Source organism: Melanerpes formicivorus, unplaced genomic scaffold (genome assembly GCF_026170545.1).
Source record: "Melanerpes formicivorus ecotype bairdi unplaced genomic scaffold, bMelFor1.0.p_v2 SCAF_10, whole genome shotgun sequence".
Lineage (NCBI taxonomy): Eukaryota > Metazoa > Chordata > Aves > Piciformes > Picidae > Melanerpes > Melanerpes formicivorus.
Window position 1 is genome coordinate 22,678,956 of NW_027142362.1, and position 17,121 is coordinate 22,696,076.

Consider the following 17,121-nt stretch of genomic DNA (forward strand, 5'->3'; position numbering starts at 1 on the left):
TGCTGGAATGCAAGGGCATACTGAAACTTGGTGGGATGATTCCCACAACTGGAATGTAGGGATAAGTGAGTACAAGCTCTTTAGGAAGGACAGGCAGGGGAGGAGGTGTTGCTCTTTATGTCAGTGACCAGCTGGAATCAGTGGAGCTCCACCTGAGCAAGGATGATGAACTGGTTGAGACCATATGGGTGAAGATTAAGGGGAAGACAGGGGAAGGTCATATTACTGTAGGGCTCTGCTACAGGCCACCTGACCAGCAGAACCAAGCAGATGAGGCACTCCACAGGCAAATAGAAGTGGCTTCACGCTCACAGGCCCTGGTCCTCGTGGGGGATTTCAACCACCCTGACATCTGCTGGAGGGACAACATAGCAAGGCTCCAGCAATCCAGGATGTTCCTGGAATGCATAGATGACAACTTCCTCCTCCAAATGGTAGAGGAACCAATGAGAAAAGGTGCTATGCTGGACCTTGTTCTGACCAATAGGGAAGGGCTGGTCACCAATGTGAGGCTCAGTGATAACCTTAGCTGCAGTGACCATGAAGCAATAGAATTTAAGATCCTCAGGGCAACTAGGAGGACATATCCCAAGCTTGCAACCCTGGATTTTAGGCATGCAGACTTTGATCACTTCAGGGATCTGCTGGCCAAAATATCATGGGAAAAAACTCTTGAGGGAAAAGGGGCCCAGGACAGCTGGTCAGTATTCAAGGATCACCTTGTCCATGCTCAGGAGCAAAGTAGGCACATAAGGAGGCAAGCAGGAAAGAATGCTAAGAGACCTTCCTGAATGAGCAAGTAGCTCCTGGACACACTGGCACACAAAAAGAAACTACAAGGAGCGGAAGAAAGGACAGCTGGAAGGGGGAGCATATAAGGAAGCTGCCCAAGCATCAAGTGACCTGGTTAGAAAAGCTAAAGATCAGTTAGAATTAAATCTAGCCAGGGAGATCAAGGGAGGCAGTAAAAAATTCTGTAGGTATCTTAATGGTAAAAAGAAGCCTAGGGAAGGTGTGGGCCCCCTCAGAAAGGAAACTGGTGAACTGGTGACAAGTGACATGGAGAAGGCTGAGGTTCTTGATGACTTCTCTACCTCGGTCTTCACTGGTAAGGGCTCCAGCCACACTCCCAGAACAGTGGAAGATAATGGCAGGGACTGGAATAAGAAACTGCCCATTGTGAGTGAAGGTCAGGTTTGTGACCATCTGAAGAACCTGAAAGTATTCAAGTCCATGGGACCCGATGGGATACGCCCACGGGTGCTGAGGGAGCTGGTGGATGAGGTTGTTAAACCACTCTCCATCATCTTCCAAAAGTCCTGGCAGTCCAGGCAGGTCCCCAGGGACTGGAAAAGGGGAAACATAACCCCCATTTTCAAGAGGAGAAAGAGGGGTGCTTCAGAGAGCTATAGGCCAGTCAGTCTCACCTCTGTGCCTAGTAAGATCATGGAGCAGATCCTCCTGGAGGCACTGCTGAGGCAAAAGAATAATGAAGAGATGATTTGGCACAATCAGCACAGCTTCACCAGGGGCAAATCCTGCCTGACAAACCTGGTGGCCTTCTATGACAAGGTCACAACATTAATAGATGAAGCCCAAGCAACTGACATCATTTACCTGGACCTGAGCAAAGCTTTTGACAGTGTCCTGCATGACATCCTGGTCTCCAAGCTGGTGCAGCATGGGTTTGATGGATGGACCATTCAGTGGATAAAGAACTGGCTTGATGGCCACACCCAAAGAGTGGCTGTCAATGGGTCCATGTCCAAGTGGAGGCCAGGGACAAGTGGAGTCCCTCAGGGATCAGTACTGGGGCCAGTTTTGTTTGACATCTTTGTTGGTGCCATGGACAGTGGCATTGAGTGCACCCTCAGCAGGTTTGCTGATGACACCAAGCTGTGTGGTGCAGCAGACAGGCTGTAGGGAAGGGATGGCATCCAGAGGGACCTCGACAGGCTGGGGAGGAGAGCCCATGATGGCCTCATGAGGTTCAACAAGACCAAGCACAAGGTCCTGCATATGGGTTGGGGCAATCCCAAGCACCGATATAGGCTGGGCAGTGACTGGCTTGAGAGCAGCCCTGAAGAAAAGGACCTGGGGGTGCTGGTGGATGAGAAGCTCAACAGGAGCCACCAGTGTGCACTTGCAGCCCAGAAAGCAAATCACATCATGGGCTGCATTAAGAGAAGCATAGCCAGCAGGTTGAGGAAGGTGATTCTCCCCCTATACTCCACTCTGCTGAGACCCCACCTGGAGTATTGTGTCCAGTTCTGGAGCCTCTGTTACAGGAAGGAGCTGGAGGTGCTGGAGTATGTCCAGAGAAGGGCCACGAGGATGATCAGAGGACTGGAACACCTCCCCTATGAGGACAGACTGAGGGAGTTGGGGCTATTCAGTCTGCAGAAGAGAAGGCTCCAAGGAGACCTTACTTTGGCCTTCCAGTATCTGGAGGGGGCTACAAAAAAAGCTAGGGAGGGACTTTTTAGGGTGTTAGGTAGTGATAGGACTAACGGGAATGGAGCAAAACTAGAAATGGGTACATTCAGATTGGATGTTAGGAAGAAGTTCTTCCCCAGGAGGGTGTTGAGACACTGCAATGGGTTGCCCAGGGAGCTGGTGGGAGCCTCATCCCTGGAGGTTTTTAAGGCCAGGCTGGATGTGGCTCTGGGCAACCTGCTGTAGTGTGAGGTGTCCCTGCCCATGGCATGGGGGGTGGAACTGGATGATCTCTGAGGTCTTTTCCAACCCTAACAATTCTGTAATTCTATGACTCTATGCCAAAATGTTTTCTCCTTATCTATGCAGCACTAACTGGCTGAATAACCAGTCAGAGGGACTGAATCTGTCTGAAAAATCCCCTATTTGGGGAAACTGCTGGACACAGAACAGGGAATGACAACTTTCTCTCGTGTGTACTGGCTGCCTCTCGCAGGTTTGTTTTCTGCGCAAGTACAGCTCAGGTATCTCATGATTTCAAAATGTATTTCACTGCAAACAGAAGGGATGTGTTACCAACTTTGCCTTCCAAACATTCCAGACTTCTCAAGTGCCATCTTTGCACTTTAAGTTTCAGTGTAAGTATTGGCAGTCAAGTCAGTATATTTAATTTTGGGCATAGTACTGCTTGGTTTCAACACCCATATAAAGCTTACTTGGGAAGTAACACAAACCCACAACTTCAGAGCTGGCATAGTCTGAGAAATAAATGTGTGTTACTACAGTAATGCCTATCAGACCCTTTGGGGGTGATTTTCTTCCATCAGTGTTGTGGCTTCAGCATATTTAAGTTGAGGACTTGAAATGAGGGAATTTACAAATATTAAACAAGATTTATGACTTCAGCCTTTTTAATGGGTATTTCTTCTGCAGCTAAGGAAAGATACCACCCAGCTCACAGAAGGGAAAATAACCCTTGCCTATGCCTTGTGTGACTGTGTCTTAACCATTTGCAAGGCTTTATTTACAATAAACCTTTATTTAGAATAAGCCAAACCAGGTTGGAAGAGACCTTCAAGATCATCACATCCAACCCATCAACCAATCCAACCCACCTAAACAACTAACCCATGGCACCAAGCACCCCAGCAAGTCTCCTCCTGAACACCTCCAATGACTTTAGCTGATAATATCCACTGGAGTTGATTTCAGTGATGGGTACAAAAATCAGCCTTGACTATCCAAGTGGTAGTGACATACTTCAGTCTTGCATCAGTATTTGCTTCATTATTGAAGTATCAGTGCAAAGAGAGCAGACTCCAGCTGGCTGTAATTAGGGCTGAATTGTTCCATGCCTTCAAGACAATTTTTACATTCATGGGATCTGCAGCTTTCTGTTGTCCTCATTTCCTGTGACATAGAAATGCTTGTATCTCGAAGAATTTAAGAGGGGCAAACGGGGAGAGAAACTCTGCTGATAAATATTATCAACATCATTAGAGTATGCCTGAGAAATTATGCCTTGCAAGTTCCAAGGAAAAAAAGGAAGGGAAAAACCCACCAGGAGGCATGGCCAGAAAGTGTTATTTCAGCTGATGAGAAGCAAAGGTGGCTCTTCAGAAAGCACAGTGGATTCTGTAAAATTTGGAGTCTATGCTCTGTAAATCCTGGTCTTAAGGAGAGACAGCCAGCCTGTGTAGGAAGGAACTGCCTGCATAGTAGTTAGGAATTCTGGCCTGCATTAGGAATAGTGTGGCCAGCAGGAGCAGGGAAGTCATTGTGCCCTGTACTCTGCATTGGTTAGGCTGCACCTTGAGTCCTGTGTCCAGTTCTGGGCCCCTCAGTTTAAGAAGGACATCGAAACACTTGAAGGTGTCCAGAGAAGGGCAGCAAGGGGAGAAGCCTTGAGCACAGCCCTGTGAGGAGAGGCTGAGGGAGCTGGGGTTGTTTAGCCTGCAGAAGAGGAGGCTCAGGGGAGACCTCATTGCCCTCTACAACTACCTGAAAGGTGGTTGTAGCCAGGAAGGGGTTGGTCTCTTCTCCCAGGCAACCAGCACCAGAACAAGGGGACACAGTCTCAAGCTGCACCAGGGGAAGTTTAGGCTCGAGGTGAGGAGGAAATTCTTCACCGAGCGAGTCGTTCGTCATTGGGATGTGCTGCCCAGGGAGGTGGTGGAGTCACCGTCCCTGGAGGTGTTCAAGAGGGGATTGGACGTGGCACTTGGTGCCATGGTCTAGTCCTGGGGTCTGTGTTGATAGGTTGGACTCGATGATCCTCGAGGTCTCTTCCAACCTTAGTTAGTTATACTGTGAACTTGGATAGCAAATCTGGAGTGCATGTGACATAAAACAGGCAATGAAGATTCAGTAATTCAGTAGCCATGGGATACAGCACTGAAAGTGTGATCTGTGGAATCCAGTTTATTGAAGAAGGTCTACATTTTTCTGTCCTGCTGCTGGATTCCCAGCGCTGCAGAACTGGTGTTGACTTTAAGGGTGTCCTAGCCTCATCTTGCTTGTTCTCTGCAGAGCTCAGCTCATCATGGCCTGTGCAGCCTCTCTCGTTATCAGCCTTTATTTCAGCTCAGGATCAAGACTAGTGAATTTTCAAAGGATTACTCTCTTTGGGGAAGAGGCAGCCTTTTGTTTAGTATGCACTGGTATTTCAGGGTATGCAGTGTGGAAGGCACATGCTAGAGAGTGGGGGGGGGAATGAAATGAAAAAGGCAACTACCATGGTAAGTTGAAGAGCATGTGTAAATAGGTAATAGTCCATAGTCCCACCTGAAGTACACTAGTCAACTACTAAAGGAAGGCCATGTCTCTTGTGATTACCTGAGCCAATCACAGTTCCCAAGGAGACCACCTGGCCCCAGGGAATCTGTTGGACAGAAGAATGGTGCTCATATGGGCCTTGCAGCAGATGTGACAGACTGCTCTGGTAGATTTAAATGACTGAAGTGTTCTTTTGAAAGGCAGGCTGGAGCAAATGGAAGCATTTTGTGCTATGTGGTGGTCAGTGTGAGGCCAAGAGCCTCAGAAGAGTATCTGGATGTAGGGTGTGATGCCGATGGAGAACATTCTGTCCTTTCTCTGCTGAAATCCCCACTGAGCAGTACTGCTTGGGGTGCAGAGCTACAGCAGCTACTCCACTGCTGCTTCTAGCCGTGCACATTGTTGCCTCTGGCTGAATATGTCACAGTATCACTAAGGTTGGAAGAGACCTCGAGGATCGTCACCACAGACCCATGACTAGACCATAGCACCAAGTGCCACGTCCAGTCTCCTCTGGAACGTCTCCAGGGACTGTGACTCCACCACCTCCCTGGGCAGCACATCCCAATGACGAATGACTCTCTCGGTGAAGAACTTTCTCCTCACCTCCAGCCTAAATTTCCCCTGGCACAGCTTGAGACTGTGTCCCCTAATGGTGCTTACTGCTTAGATTGCTGAGCACACTTGACTTGCTGACCTGACAGAAGAACTTTTCCTCCCCATCCACAGGTGGATGTGCTGCAGCTTGAGAGTTGAATCTGTTCAGAGGTATCAGGAGAACAACAGAGCCAGCACAAGGGAAGTGGTGAGGCTACATGAAGGTGAGCATCTTCAACTTATTTTAGTGTATGTTTGTACATTAGCCTTTCCTTATAACAGCCTAAAGGGAGTTAAGGAGGAATTTAACCTGTACATCTTGATCAACTATTGGTTTTCTTTATTAAATGCAAATGAAATAGAATAGAATAGACCAGACCAGACCAGGTTGGAAGAGACCTTCAAGATCATCATGTCCAACCTATCATCCAACACCACCTAATCAACTAACCCATGGCACCAAGCACCCTGTCAAGTCTCCTCCTGAACATCTCCAGTGATGGCGACTCCACCACCTCCCTGGGCAGCCCATTCCAATGGGCAATCACTCTCTCTGTGTAAAACTTCCTCCTGACCTCCAGCCTGAACCTCCCCTGGCGCAGCCTGAGACTGTGTCCTCTTGTTCTGGTGCTGGCTGCCTGGGAGAAGAGACCAACCTCTGCCTGTCTACAACCCCCCTTCAGGTAGTTGTAGACAGCAATAAGGTCACCCCTGAGTCTCCTCCAGGCTAAGCAACCCCAGCTCCCTCAGTCTTTCCTCACAGGGCTGTGTTCCAAACCCCTCACCAACTTTGTTGCCTTTCTCTGGACGTGCTCCAGCAAGTCAACCTCCTTCCTAAACTGAGGGGCTCAGAACTGGACACAGGACTCGAGGTGTGGCCTAACCAGTGCAGTCATAGGCAGCAAGAGCTGCCTGTGTCTCTTACTGATTAACTTTGTACCTGTCTGTACTTTCTTTCCAGATTTGTATCTGTTCAGGCAGGCATCTCCAGCAGTGTCTGTGCAGATATCTCCAAGTTCCATTTAGAAAATATTTTTGAAGTGTGGTCATTTAACTGCTGTTGCTCATCCTTCTGCTTGTGAGCAGTCATTCCTTGGTGCTGTGGCTTTGTTCACGAGACAAGCAGAGGTAATTTGTGCCTCGGAGCACTTCTAGCGTTGCAGGAGTGAAGGGCAGAATATGCACACAAGAAAATGACTCTTTTGTGCTGAAATAAACTTCACATTTTCTTTTGTCTATTTAATTGCATTATTAATAGAGAGCTAATATAGGTGTCTTGCTATTTAGAGAAGAGTGCTGTACTTCCTGAACTGCTGCTGTGGAAGTTAATATTCTGTACACACAGAGTTTAGAATCACAGACTCTGTTATTGACTGGAAATAAGTCTGTCTAGATAATTTCCCTGAAAGTTTGACAACTGTGGAGAAACAGCTGAACAGCTAGGTAACTGACAGCCAGAGCTGTATGGATCATAGAATCACAGAATGGCTTAGGTTGGAAGGGACCTCAGAGATCATCTACTCCAACCTCCTCACCATGGGCAGGGGCACCTCACAACTAGACTTGGTGGCTCAAGGCCTCATCCAACCTGGCTTTGAACACCCTCAGGGAAGAGGCATCCACAGCCTCCCTGGGCAGCCTGTTCCAGAGTCCCACCACTCCCATACCGAAGAACTTCTTCCGAAGATGCAGTCCAATCCTACTCTTGCTCAGCTTAACATACATATGTCTCAGCTCTAGCCATACACTAGCAAATCACTTACATGTGGTTTGATGGGGAGTCTAGTCTAGTAACTATCTGCAACTATGGGTGCACTGTTCTCCTTCCATTGGAGAACCATGGAATCAGAATCATTTTGGCTGGAAGAGTCTTTTAAGATCATCCAGTTCTCCTGTCCCTTCACCAGCTTTGTTGCCCTTGTCTGGACATACTCCAGCCCTGCAGTGTCCTTTTTGTAGTGAGGGACCCAAAACTAAACCAAGTATTTAAGGTGTGGCCTCACCAGTGCTGCTTTCTCCTCAGCCTGGGCTGGCACTTAGCCGAAGGAAAGGGAAATGATGGGGGAGTAATTAAATTCCTTCCCTTTCCATGAGTTCCCTTTTCTCAGGTTTGGTTTGCAGCAGCAGAATTTACTGCATAAGCACCAATGGTGGAGACACAGCTGAGTGGTGGCTTATAACACATCCAAGTGCCGGGTTCTGCATATCAGCCACAACAACCCCATGCAGTGCTACAGGCTGGGGTCAGAGTGGCTGGAGAGCAGCCAGTCAGAGAGGGACCTGGGTTGCTGGTTGATGGTAGGCTGAACATGAGCCTGCAGTGTGCCCAGGCAGCCAAGAGGGCCAATGGCATCCTGGCCTGCATCAGGAACAGTGTGACCAGCAGGAGCAGGGAGGTCATTCTGCCCCTGTACACTGCACTGGTTAGGCCACACCTTGAGTCCTGTGTCCAGTTCTGGGCCCCTCAGTTTAGGAAGGAGGTTGACTTGCTGGAACAAGTCCAGAGAAGGGCAACAAAGTTGGTGAGGGGTTTGGAACACAAGCCCTGTGAGGAGAGGCTGAGGGAGCTGGGGTTGCTTAGCCTGGAGGAGAGGAGACTCAGGGGTGACCTTACTGCTGTCTACAACTACCTGAAGGGAGGTTGTAGACAGGCAGAAGTTGGTCTCTTCTCCCAGGCACCCAGCACCAGAACAAGAGGACACAGTCTCAGGCTGCACCAGGGGAGGTTCAGGCTGGAGGTCAGGCGGAAGTTTTACACAAAGAGAGTGATTGCCCATTGGAATGGGCTGCCCAGGGAGGTGGTGGAGTCACCATCACTGGAGGTGTTCAGGAGGAGACTTGATGGGGTGCTTGGTTGCATGGGTTAGTTGTTTGGGTGGGTTGGATGATAGGTTGGATGTGATGATCTTGAAGGTCTCTTCCAACCTGGTCTGGTCTATTCTATTCTATACACAAAGGATGGGACTGTGACAGGTTTCACTGTGTTTCTGCTCCACATAGCCCCAGTCTCCATTCAGCATGTTCCTATTTGAGTGGTTTCAGCAATCCAAAGATGGCATGCTTTGCTTTCCAAGCACATCAGAAGAAAGCTCAGTTACGGCAAAGTACTGAAGGCTCAACTCTGTCCTGTGGCTCATGAAGTGCTCTATCCTGTAGTTGCCCCTGCATACCCAACGGCTTCATCCCACACAGAGGTGTCCTGCAGTTGGTGTTACAAAGATCTCTGTAACTTCCAGCATGAGGGTGGTGTTTTCTGGCTGCTGAGAGCTGACACTGCAGTAACTGCTCACCTCTGTCTGCGGCGGTGTGCCTCGGAAGGAATGGCTTTTGTGTTGAAACATGATTGGAGTGCACTGTAATGTTTAATGCATCATTTTAATGGTGCTCTCCAAAAGCCTACTATCTTGGTATGTTATTATCTCAGACTCTGCAGTTGTTGTTTCTTATTTAAATGTCCTATCTCACTGGAGATTTAATGTAATTAGAACCAGCCTGTGGAAAAATCTTTTTCTATTATGTCTTAGCCATTGTTCCAGTCAAGATGGTAAAACAAATCAAACAGGATATAATGAAAATGATACAAGCATTTGCAAGAGGCAGTTTTCCTGAGGGAAGTAAGAGGCAGCACCACTTTTCATCGCTCTTGCTATTTCTAAACATGGTATGTGCCTGAAATAACCCTACAGAGACTTGTCCAGTACCCCTTAGAGCAGAGTCAGGTACATCTGACTTGACTGACACACAAGGGAAGCCAAAATATTGTGGCAATAAGCCTCTTCTGGTGTGAATACTGCTTTATCACCATGTTTAGCCAGCAGTGTGTCAACTTGCCAGCTAAAGTCCATGTGACAGAGTTGGGTCTACCTTCAGAAGCACCTCCTTAGAGCCTTTTTTTATTTCCTTCCAGCTATGGCATCTTAGATGAGCAGGTACATCCCAAGTGTGGTATCTGAAAAGCTCCTGCAAAGGGAGTCATTCCCTAAGCTATAGTGTAACGTGTTCCTTGGACAAGTGATGGTCCTGGAATAAAAGGGTAGATAAGAGAATGGCAGAGTTATACTGGTGTGGCTTGGAGGAAGGATTGCAGTGAGGCAGGTCTAAGCTGGTCCCTCACTGATGTCACTGCTTGTGTGAGTTCTGAGGAGCTCAGCTATTCCTCTACATCTTGTAGCTTTTACATGAGGTTTATAATGTTATGCCAAAGCTGTTTTGCAGTATCTTTTCTCTTTTGAGCACAACCCACTTGGCTTTTGTGTTGCCAGCATGCATTACAGTCATCTATATTAATTCACAGTAGTATTGATAAACTTTAGGTCGCACAGGCTTAATCAAGAGGCTGTGTGCCAGGGAATATCGCTTTCAAAGGAGTGCTTTTGTAGGGTGATGGGATTTCAGTCTGGCTGTGTTAGCTCCCAGCAGCCATGTGTCAATGGATCGAGTTGCACAATCCCCTGCCTTATTTATCTGGTGCTGGGATGTTTATCTTAGACAGTGGAGCAATCAACCCAGTCTGTCTTCATACAAATGTCAGAGCAACAGAAAAATGTTGTTTCTCGAAAGCAGCTGGCATAGAAATTGAAATTATCAATGTTCAAGCAATTCAGATGATCAAAAAATCATTAATTTAATGCCAGCAAGCTACTTTAAAACTTCAGATGTAATTAAACAAACAAGAAACTAGAACACAAACCTATCTGAAAGCACTCTCTTGTTCTTAAGTTTCTGGGTTTGGTGCTATTTTATAGAGCACTTGTGCCCAAGTTTGTCTTTCTCTTGCCTTGATGATCATCTGATGATCAGAGGGCTGGAGCACCTCTCCTATGAGGACAGACTGAAAGAATTGGGGCTGTTCAGTCTGGAGAAGAGAAGGCTCCCAGGTGACCTCATTGTGGCCTTCCAGTATCTGAAGGGGGCCTACAGGAAGGCTGGGGAGGGACTGTTCAGGATCTCAGGTAGTGATAGGACTAGGGGGAATGGAATGAAGCTGGAGGTGGGGAGATTGAGGCTGGAGGTGAGGAGGAGGTTCTTCCCCATGAGAGTGGTGAAGCCCTGGAATGGGTTGTCCAGGGAGGTGGTCGAGGCCCCGTCCCTGGAGGTGTTTAAGAGCAGGCTGGATGAGCCTCTGGCCAGGCTGATCTAGTGTAGGGTGTCCCTGCCCATGGCAGGGGGGTTGGAACTGGATGATCCTTGTGGTCCCTTCCAACCCTGAATGAAACTATGAAACTATGAACTCTTTAAAACTGAGGAAAATAGTTTCTTCCTCTCCCCTTCCCCCCATTCCTTTTTTTGTGAAGAAATGATTTAAGGCTCAGGGTAAAAATGCTGCACATGAATATTTATAAGAACTTTTATAACATTGAGTAAGGCAATGCTTCATGGCTGTCTCCTTCTGAGTGCACGTGATGGAGCACCCATACTTTCTTTGAAGCTGTGCTTGCGCTTTAATGCAGTGGCAGTCTGTTGCTGACTGTAGGCTCCTAGGGGCTTTAGGGCTGCAGACAACACACAGATCATTGCTGTGTTCCCTACTTCTCTGTTACAGCACTTGTTTAACGTTTATTAAGAGTACCATTTTCTTTTATGCATCACAGTATCACAGTGTCGCTTAGGTTGGAAAGGACCTCGAGGATCATCGAGTCCAACCTATCAACACAGACCCCATGACTAGACCATGGCACCAAGTGCCACGTCCAATCTCCCCTTGAACGCCTCCAGGGTCGATGACTCCACCACCTCCCTGGGTAACCCGTTCCAATGACGAACGACTCGCTCGGTGAAGAACTTCCTCCTCACCTCGAGTCTAAACCTCCCCTGGCGCAGCTTGAGACTGTGTCCCCTTGTTCTGGTGCTGGTTGCCTGGGAGAAGAGACCAACCCCTTCCTGGCTACAACCACCTTTCAGGTAGTTATAGAGGGCAATGAGGTCTCCCCTGAGCCTCCTCTTCTCCAGGCTAAACAATCCCAGCTCCCTCAGCCTCTCCTCACAGGGCTGTGTTCAAGGCCTCTCCCCAGCCTTGTTGCCCTTCTCTGAACACCTTCAAGTGTTTCGATGTCCTTCTTAAACTGAGGGGCCCAGAGCTGGACACAGGACTCAAGGTGTGGCCTAACCAAAGCAGAGTACAGGGGCACAATGACTTCCCTGCTCCTGCTGGCCACACTATTCCTAATGCAGGCCAGGATGCCATTGGCCCTCCTGGGCACACTGCTGGCTCATATTCAGGTGGCTGTCGATCAGCACCCCCAGGTCCCTCTCTGTTTGGGAGCTCTCAGCCACTCTGACCCCAGCCTGTAGCTCTGCATGGGATTGCCTTAGCCAAAGTGCAGCACCTGGCACTTGGACTTGTTGAATGACATCCCATTGGACTCTGCCCATCTGAGCAGTCGGTCGAGGTCCCTCTGCAGAGCCTTTCTACCCTCTAACTGACTAACATCTGCCCCCAACTTTGTGTCATCTGCAAACTTGCTGATGACTGACTCTACCCCTTCATCCAGATCATCGATGAATATGTTGAAGAGGACAGGGCCCAGCACTGATCCCTGGGGGACACCACTAGTGACATTTAAGTTGCAAAAGCAAAAACTAGGTAGAAATGTTACTGCCTGCCCTGGGTAAATACCTGATTGCCTGTATTTATACTTTGTTCCTGGAAGAAACAGAGTGAAGTGTCCTTCACTTAAAATACTCACACTAGAACAATTGAACCACTCACAGCATCCTCTTGTTAATGCAAAAAATGTTTAATCTTGTCTTGTTCCTCTGCATCTTGTCTGTCAGTGCTACTGCATCCCGTGAATACCTAATAGTGTCTAGCATTGCTCTGAGTGTGATGCAGAATTCATCCCCTTGACATCCTTAAAGAATTTTGATCAGATGAAGCACATGAGCAGTCTAAGGAGAGGAAAAAAGAAGACAGACATTAGAAATAGGCAAAGGGGTTGGGGGGATAGAGTTTGGGTCTCTGTGAAAGCTGAAGGTAATTCTAGCACTGGGTTTGGAAGTGAACTGCTCATATCACGCATTGTGAACTCTACCCTCCTCCTTAAATTGTGTGCACTCATGTCTACAAAGTTACTAACTTAATTGTAAACTTACAGTGCTTATTTAAAAGCTGGGTTGTGTTGATTATATGGGAAGATATTTATGGGAAGCTTGATGTGTGGGTCTGTATGAGTGCATGGATTTCGGTAAAGACTACGGAAGAAGAACCTCCTTCAGCCACCTGCACCAGCCAAAATGCCACAGTAAACAGTTGTCATGGCTTACATCCACCACGGGCTGAAATCCTACTTTGGACACATCAGAGATGGTGTGGTGGGGAAATTGTTCCAGTGTTAGTGTGGGCACAGTACACCCACTGCAAAAGCAGCCTTGGGAATCTTTCCTAAAACTACTGCTCTGGGCAAAGCTGTGGCATCTCACATGGAGTCAGCTACAGCAGGTATCCAGAAGTGGCTGGCTGGCTTTTGGTCTGTCATTGCTGGCTGTGTTCTGGGAGCCTGCTCTCTATAGAGATATGCTGTGAAGATTAAATAGGTATGCACCTTTCACTGGGATAGACTGAAGGAGTTGGGGCTGTTCAGTCTGGAGAAGAGAAGGCTCTGAGGTGACCTAATTGTGGCCTTCCAGTATCTGAAGGGGGCCTACAGGAAGGCTGGGGAGGGACTGCTCAGGATCTCAGGGAGTGATAGAACTAGGGAGAATGGAATGAAGCTGGAGGTGGGGAGATTCAGGCTGGATGTGAGGAGGAAGTTCTTCCCCATGAGAGTGGTGAAGCCCTGGAATGGGTTGTCCAGGGAGGTGGTTGGGGCCCTGTCCCTGGAGGTGTTTAAGGCCAGGCTGGATGAGGCTCTGGCCAGGCTGATCTAGTGTGGGGTGTCCCTGCCCATGGCAGGGGGGTTGGAACTAGATGATCCATGTGGTCCCTTCCAACCGTGACTGATACTATGATAAGCCAGCTTTCTAAGGGAATTTTTTCCTGGGATTCATTACTAGTATAGTGGTTTTTTTTCCCTCTCTCTCTCTTTTTTAATTATCATCTCTGTTTAAAGATCTCTTTTATCTGCTTACATCTCTTTCAGCTCTCTGCTTGTACTGTGTATGTCTTAGGTAGATCTCAATCTGGAGAGCTCAGAAATAACACCAGCACATTTAATGCTTGGGCACTTTTCCCCCTTTTGTGCCTCCATTTATAAATATGTATCATGTACATTTCTCTGCTCCTACAATATATGAAGGATACACGTGCTATTTATGAGACTTTAACTCCACTTTGACCCCGCTACTTAACTTTCAGACAGTGATTTCAATCTCTTTCCCAAATGTTTTGGGCACAAGGGTTTTTAGAGCCACTTTCACTGACAGGTAAAATACCAATAAGCAGTTTACATTCCAGTTAAAGCTGTGTACTTGCAGTGTTACATTTATCCCCATATATTACAACAGCTCTAAAAGAAAATGATGGTCTCAGTTGTGCTTTAGTGGTGCAAAACATTTGAGCCAGCCACCTGATACATAACCTTTGAACGGGGTAGATTCACACCTTGGATTACACCACTGTAAGAAATGTATGTACTCACCTGAGATCTGTTGGAGTATGTTTAGCAGCAGTAGTGCTGCATCTTGATATAACAACCCAGTGTTTGCATCTACAAGAAAACAAAGGTGTGGCCCACACTGGCATGGGATGACATACCAAACACATCCAAACAGCTTAGGGAAATTACAATCCTTGGACAATCATAACTGCAAGAGTGTTTGGATCACATTCTTCATAGGTAAGATTGAAATTGGACTTGAATAAAACAGCAAAAAAGTTGTTTGACATCTCTTTCTGATTTCTTTTTTAGAGTGAAAAAATTAAGTATGGACCAGGAAATGAGCAGGCATTCCAAGCAGCAGGGCTCCAGGGACCTGCTGAGACTTTCATTTCCCTATGGATCCTGGCATATTAAAGGTTCACAGAGATTTGAGACAGATTTTATTTTACTACCCTTCTATGGCATCAAACTAGCTCTTTAATCACACCCAATAAAACCCACACCTCTCACTCAAGCAGTGAACTTGCTGCTAGAGTTTCATATCTTACTCAGTTTCTAAGGAAGGCTCCTTTGCTGAAAGGAAGGCAGTGGGCAGCAGGAGCAATCTTTCTTATTTCTTTAGCTCATCTCTGCAGACATTTAAGATCAAGCTGCCTAATTTCAGCAAGCAGCCATCTCATTATCTCTGAAGTCTCTCTTCTGTTCTTTCCCAGTTCTTGTTTCTCCAAGTTTTAGCATGTAATTAAGAGGACAGTGGCTGGAGAGTGAAAATGGAATTTTTCCAATGCTGTTACTTTTGAAATGCCATACATCACCCACACCTCCCAAGGCAGTGATTGAAGATCTCATCTAATTTGCTTACTTGAGATTTAGGCAGGATCATCTGCTGAGTGTTTCAGACTATCTGTGTGCATCACAATCCACCCAGGCTTCTCTGAAAAGAAAAATGTGAAAATAAGACATGGTTAATGTAGCAGCCTTTTACATCTAGAGAACAAATGTAACATAGGGCATTAGAGATACAGACCTCCAGTCTATCTTCTGACTACACAATGCTAATTAGCGTTATGAAACCATCCTTTTGTTCATCATGTTGAATTATATCAGACTTGGAAGAAGTCTCTGCTGGAACAGAAGTACAGTCTGTTGGTGCTGAATCGCATTTGGCAGACTGCAGCGGGGTTGGCAGCAGAACAGCAGTCAGCTGGGGCAGCACGGAGCGCGGCTGAAATGGGGCGACTGTAAGTGGCTGTGCACCTGCTTCCTGCCACCAGCAGCACAGAGCGCGGCGGCTCCGGCCCAGCGGTGCCTGCTGAACGCTGCTGCGGTTTGTAAGGATGTGTCTTGCTTTGGCAGAGCTAGAGGTGAAGCTAAATGAGAGGTTATGTGGAGCTCTCTTTATAACCAGGATATTCTGAGAAATGCTGCGATGATTATTTTTTTTGGTGCCTTTCCACTTTTCTTTTTAGCTTTCCTGTCCCTGCAATGCCATACGAAAGCAAGGAAACTATTTTGTTCTCTACAGGGCGGGGGGGGGGGGAAGTACTTCTGTGCAGCCAAACTTTTTGTATCAATGTGTATTTTGAGAATCTGGATGGTGCAGAGCACACCTCCTTCAATTTCTCGTCATACTTGGGTGGATAAACGTGGGGGCTGAGTCCTAAAACCGCGCACCGACCTGATAAGCAAGCTGATAAATATTGCATTACTGAATGTCATCATTCAGGTTTTTTTTTAACATGCTGCGTTCTGGCACCCCAGCACGGTTCTGCTGCCGTTATTGAGTGTGACATACTGCAGTTTCTGTCAGAAGTGAGCCTTTGGGCTCGCTGTTAGCATGCTTGCTTTCGACAAAAGGCTTTTTGAAACAGCTGCCTTTAGAAAGCTGACATTTCTCTGAGTGACTGCTGTATGAGAAGCTATTTGAATAAGGAGCACTTAGAGCAGCCATGGAAGGTGAAGTTAGCAGTGATTAATTTTCTCATTATGCCAAAAAAAATATTTCTGCAAATCTCTATGGAACTTAAAAAAAAAAAAACTAAAATTTGAATGGCTGTGCAAGTTCCTCTGGGTTTTTTTTTTTCCTCTTGAATAACTGGCTGATACTCCTGCAAAGCAAAAGATTTGCTTTTTAAAACAGCTTTAAAAGAAAACAAAACATTTGTTGTATTTGCAAAACCCCAGGTGTCCTCTCTTCCTCTGTATGTCGTCTTTCCAGATCACAGAATGATAGGGATCCCCTCTGGGGATCAGCTCCTCTGCCTAGAACAGGTTCACCTAGGGCAGGTTATACAGGATAGCATCATCCAGGCAGGCTTTGAATGACTCCAGAGAAAGGCTCTATCAGCTCTCTGGGCAGCCTGTTCCAGTACTCTGCCACCCTCCATGTAAAGAAGTTCCTCCCCATGTTTATATAGAACTTCCTATCTTCAAGTTTGTGCCTGTTACCTCTTGTCCTCTCACTGGGCATCACTGAAAAAAGGCTGGGCCCATCCCTCTGACACCCACCCTTTAAGTATCAATAAGCATTGACAAGATTCCCCCTTAGTTTTCTCCAGACTAGAAAGCCCCAAATTCCTCAGCTTTCTTTATAGAACAGATGTTCCATTTCCCTCAGCATCTTCATAGCCTTTTGCTGTACCCTCTCAAGCAGTTCCCTGTCCTCTTTCAACTGGTGAGTCCAGAACTGGACACAGTACTCCAGATGAGGCCTCTCCAGGGGGAGGAGAACCTTCTATGATCTGCCTGCCGCACTCTTCTTGATGCTCCCCACTAT

At 47.1% G+C, this 17,121-nt stretch overlaps 1 protein-coding gene and 1 long non-coding RNA gene across 7 annotated transcripts in view; one reads left to right on the forward strand and one right to left on the reverse strand.

Annotated features, from left to right (window-relative positions):
• PEAK1 (pseudopodium enriched atypical kinase 1) overlaps nt 1-17,121 on the forward strand; it is a 157,046-nt gene that overhangs the window by 75,722 nt on the left and 64,203 nt on the right. For 5 of the 6 annotated variants that reach the window (XM_068144265.1, XM_068144264.1, XM_068144268.1 and 2 more), the window contains one exon: nt 5,941-6,032. The exons of the other annotated variant lie outside the window; for it this stretch is intronic. The gene's annotated coding sequence lies outside the window, so the exon portion shown is untranslated. The remainder of the gene's footprint in view (nt 1-5,940; nt 6,033-17,121) is intronic. 6 annotated transcript variants of the gene reach the window in all.
• LOC137443993 (uncharacterized) overlaps nt 12,051-17,121 on the reverse strand; it is a 48,076-nt gene continuing 43,005 nt past the window's right edge. Inside the window, exons 2-4 of the long non-coding RNA XR_010988033.1 lie at nt 15,208-15,279; nt 14,385-14,453; nt 12,051-12,696 (exon numbers count right to left, since the gene is read on the reverse strand). This is a non-coding gene — a long non-coding RNA (uncharacterized lncRNA). The remainder of the gene's footprint in view (nt 12,697-14,384; nt 14,454-15,207; nt 15,280-17,121) is intronic.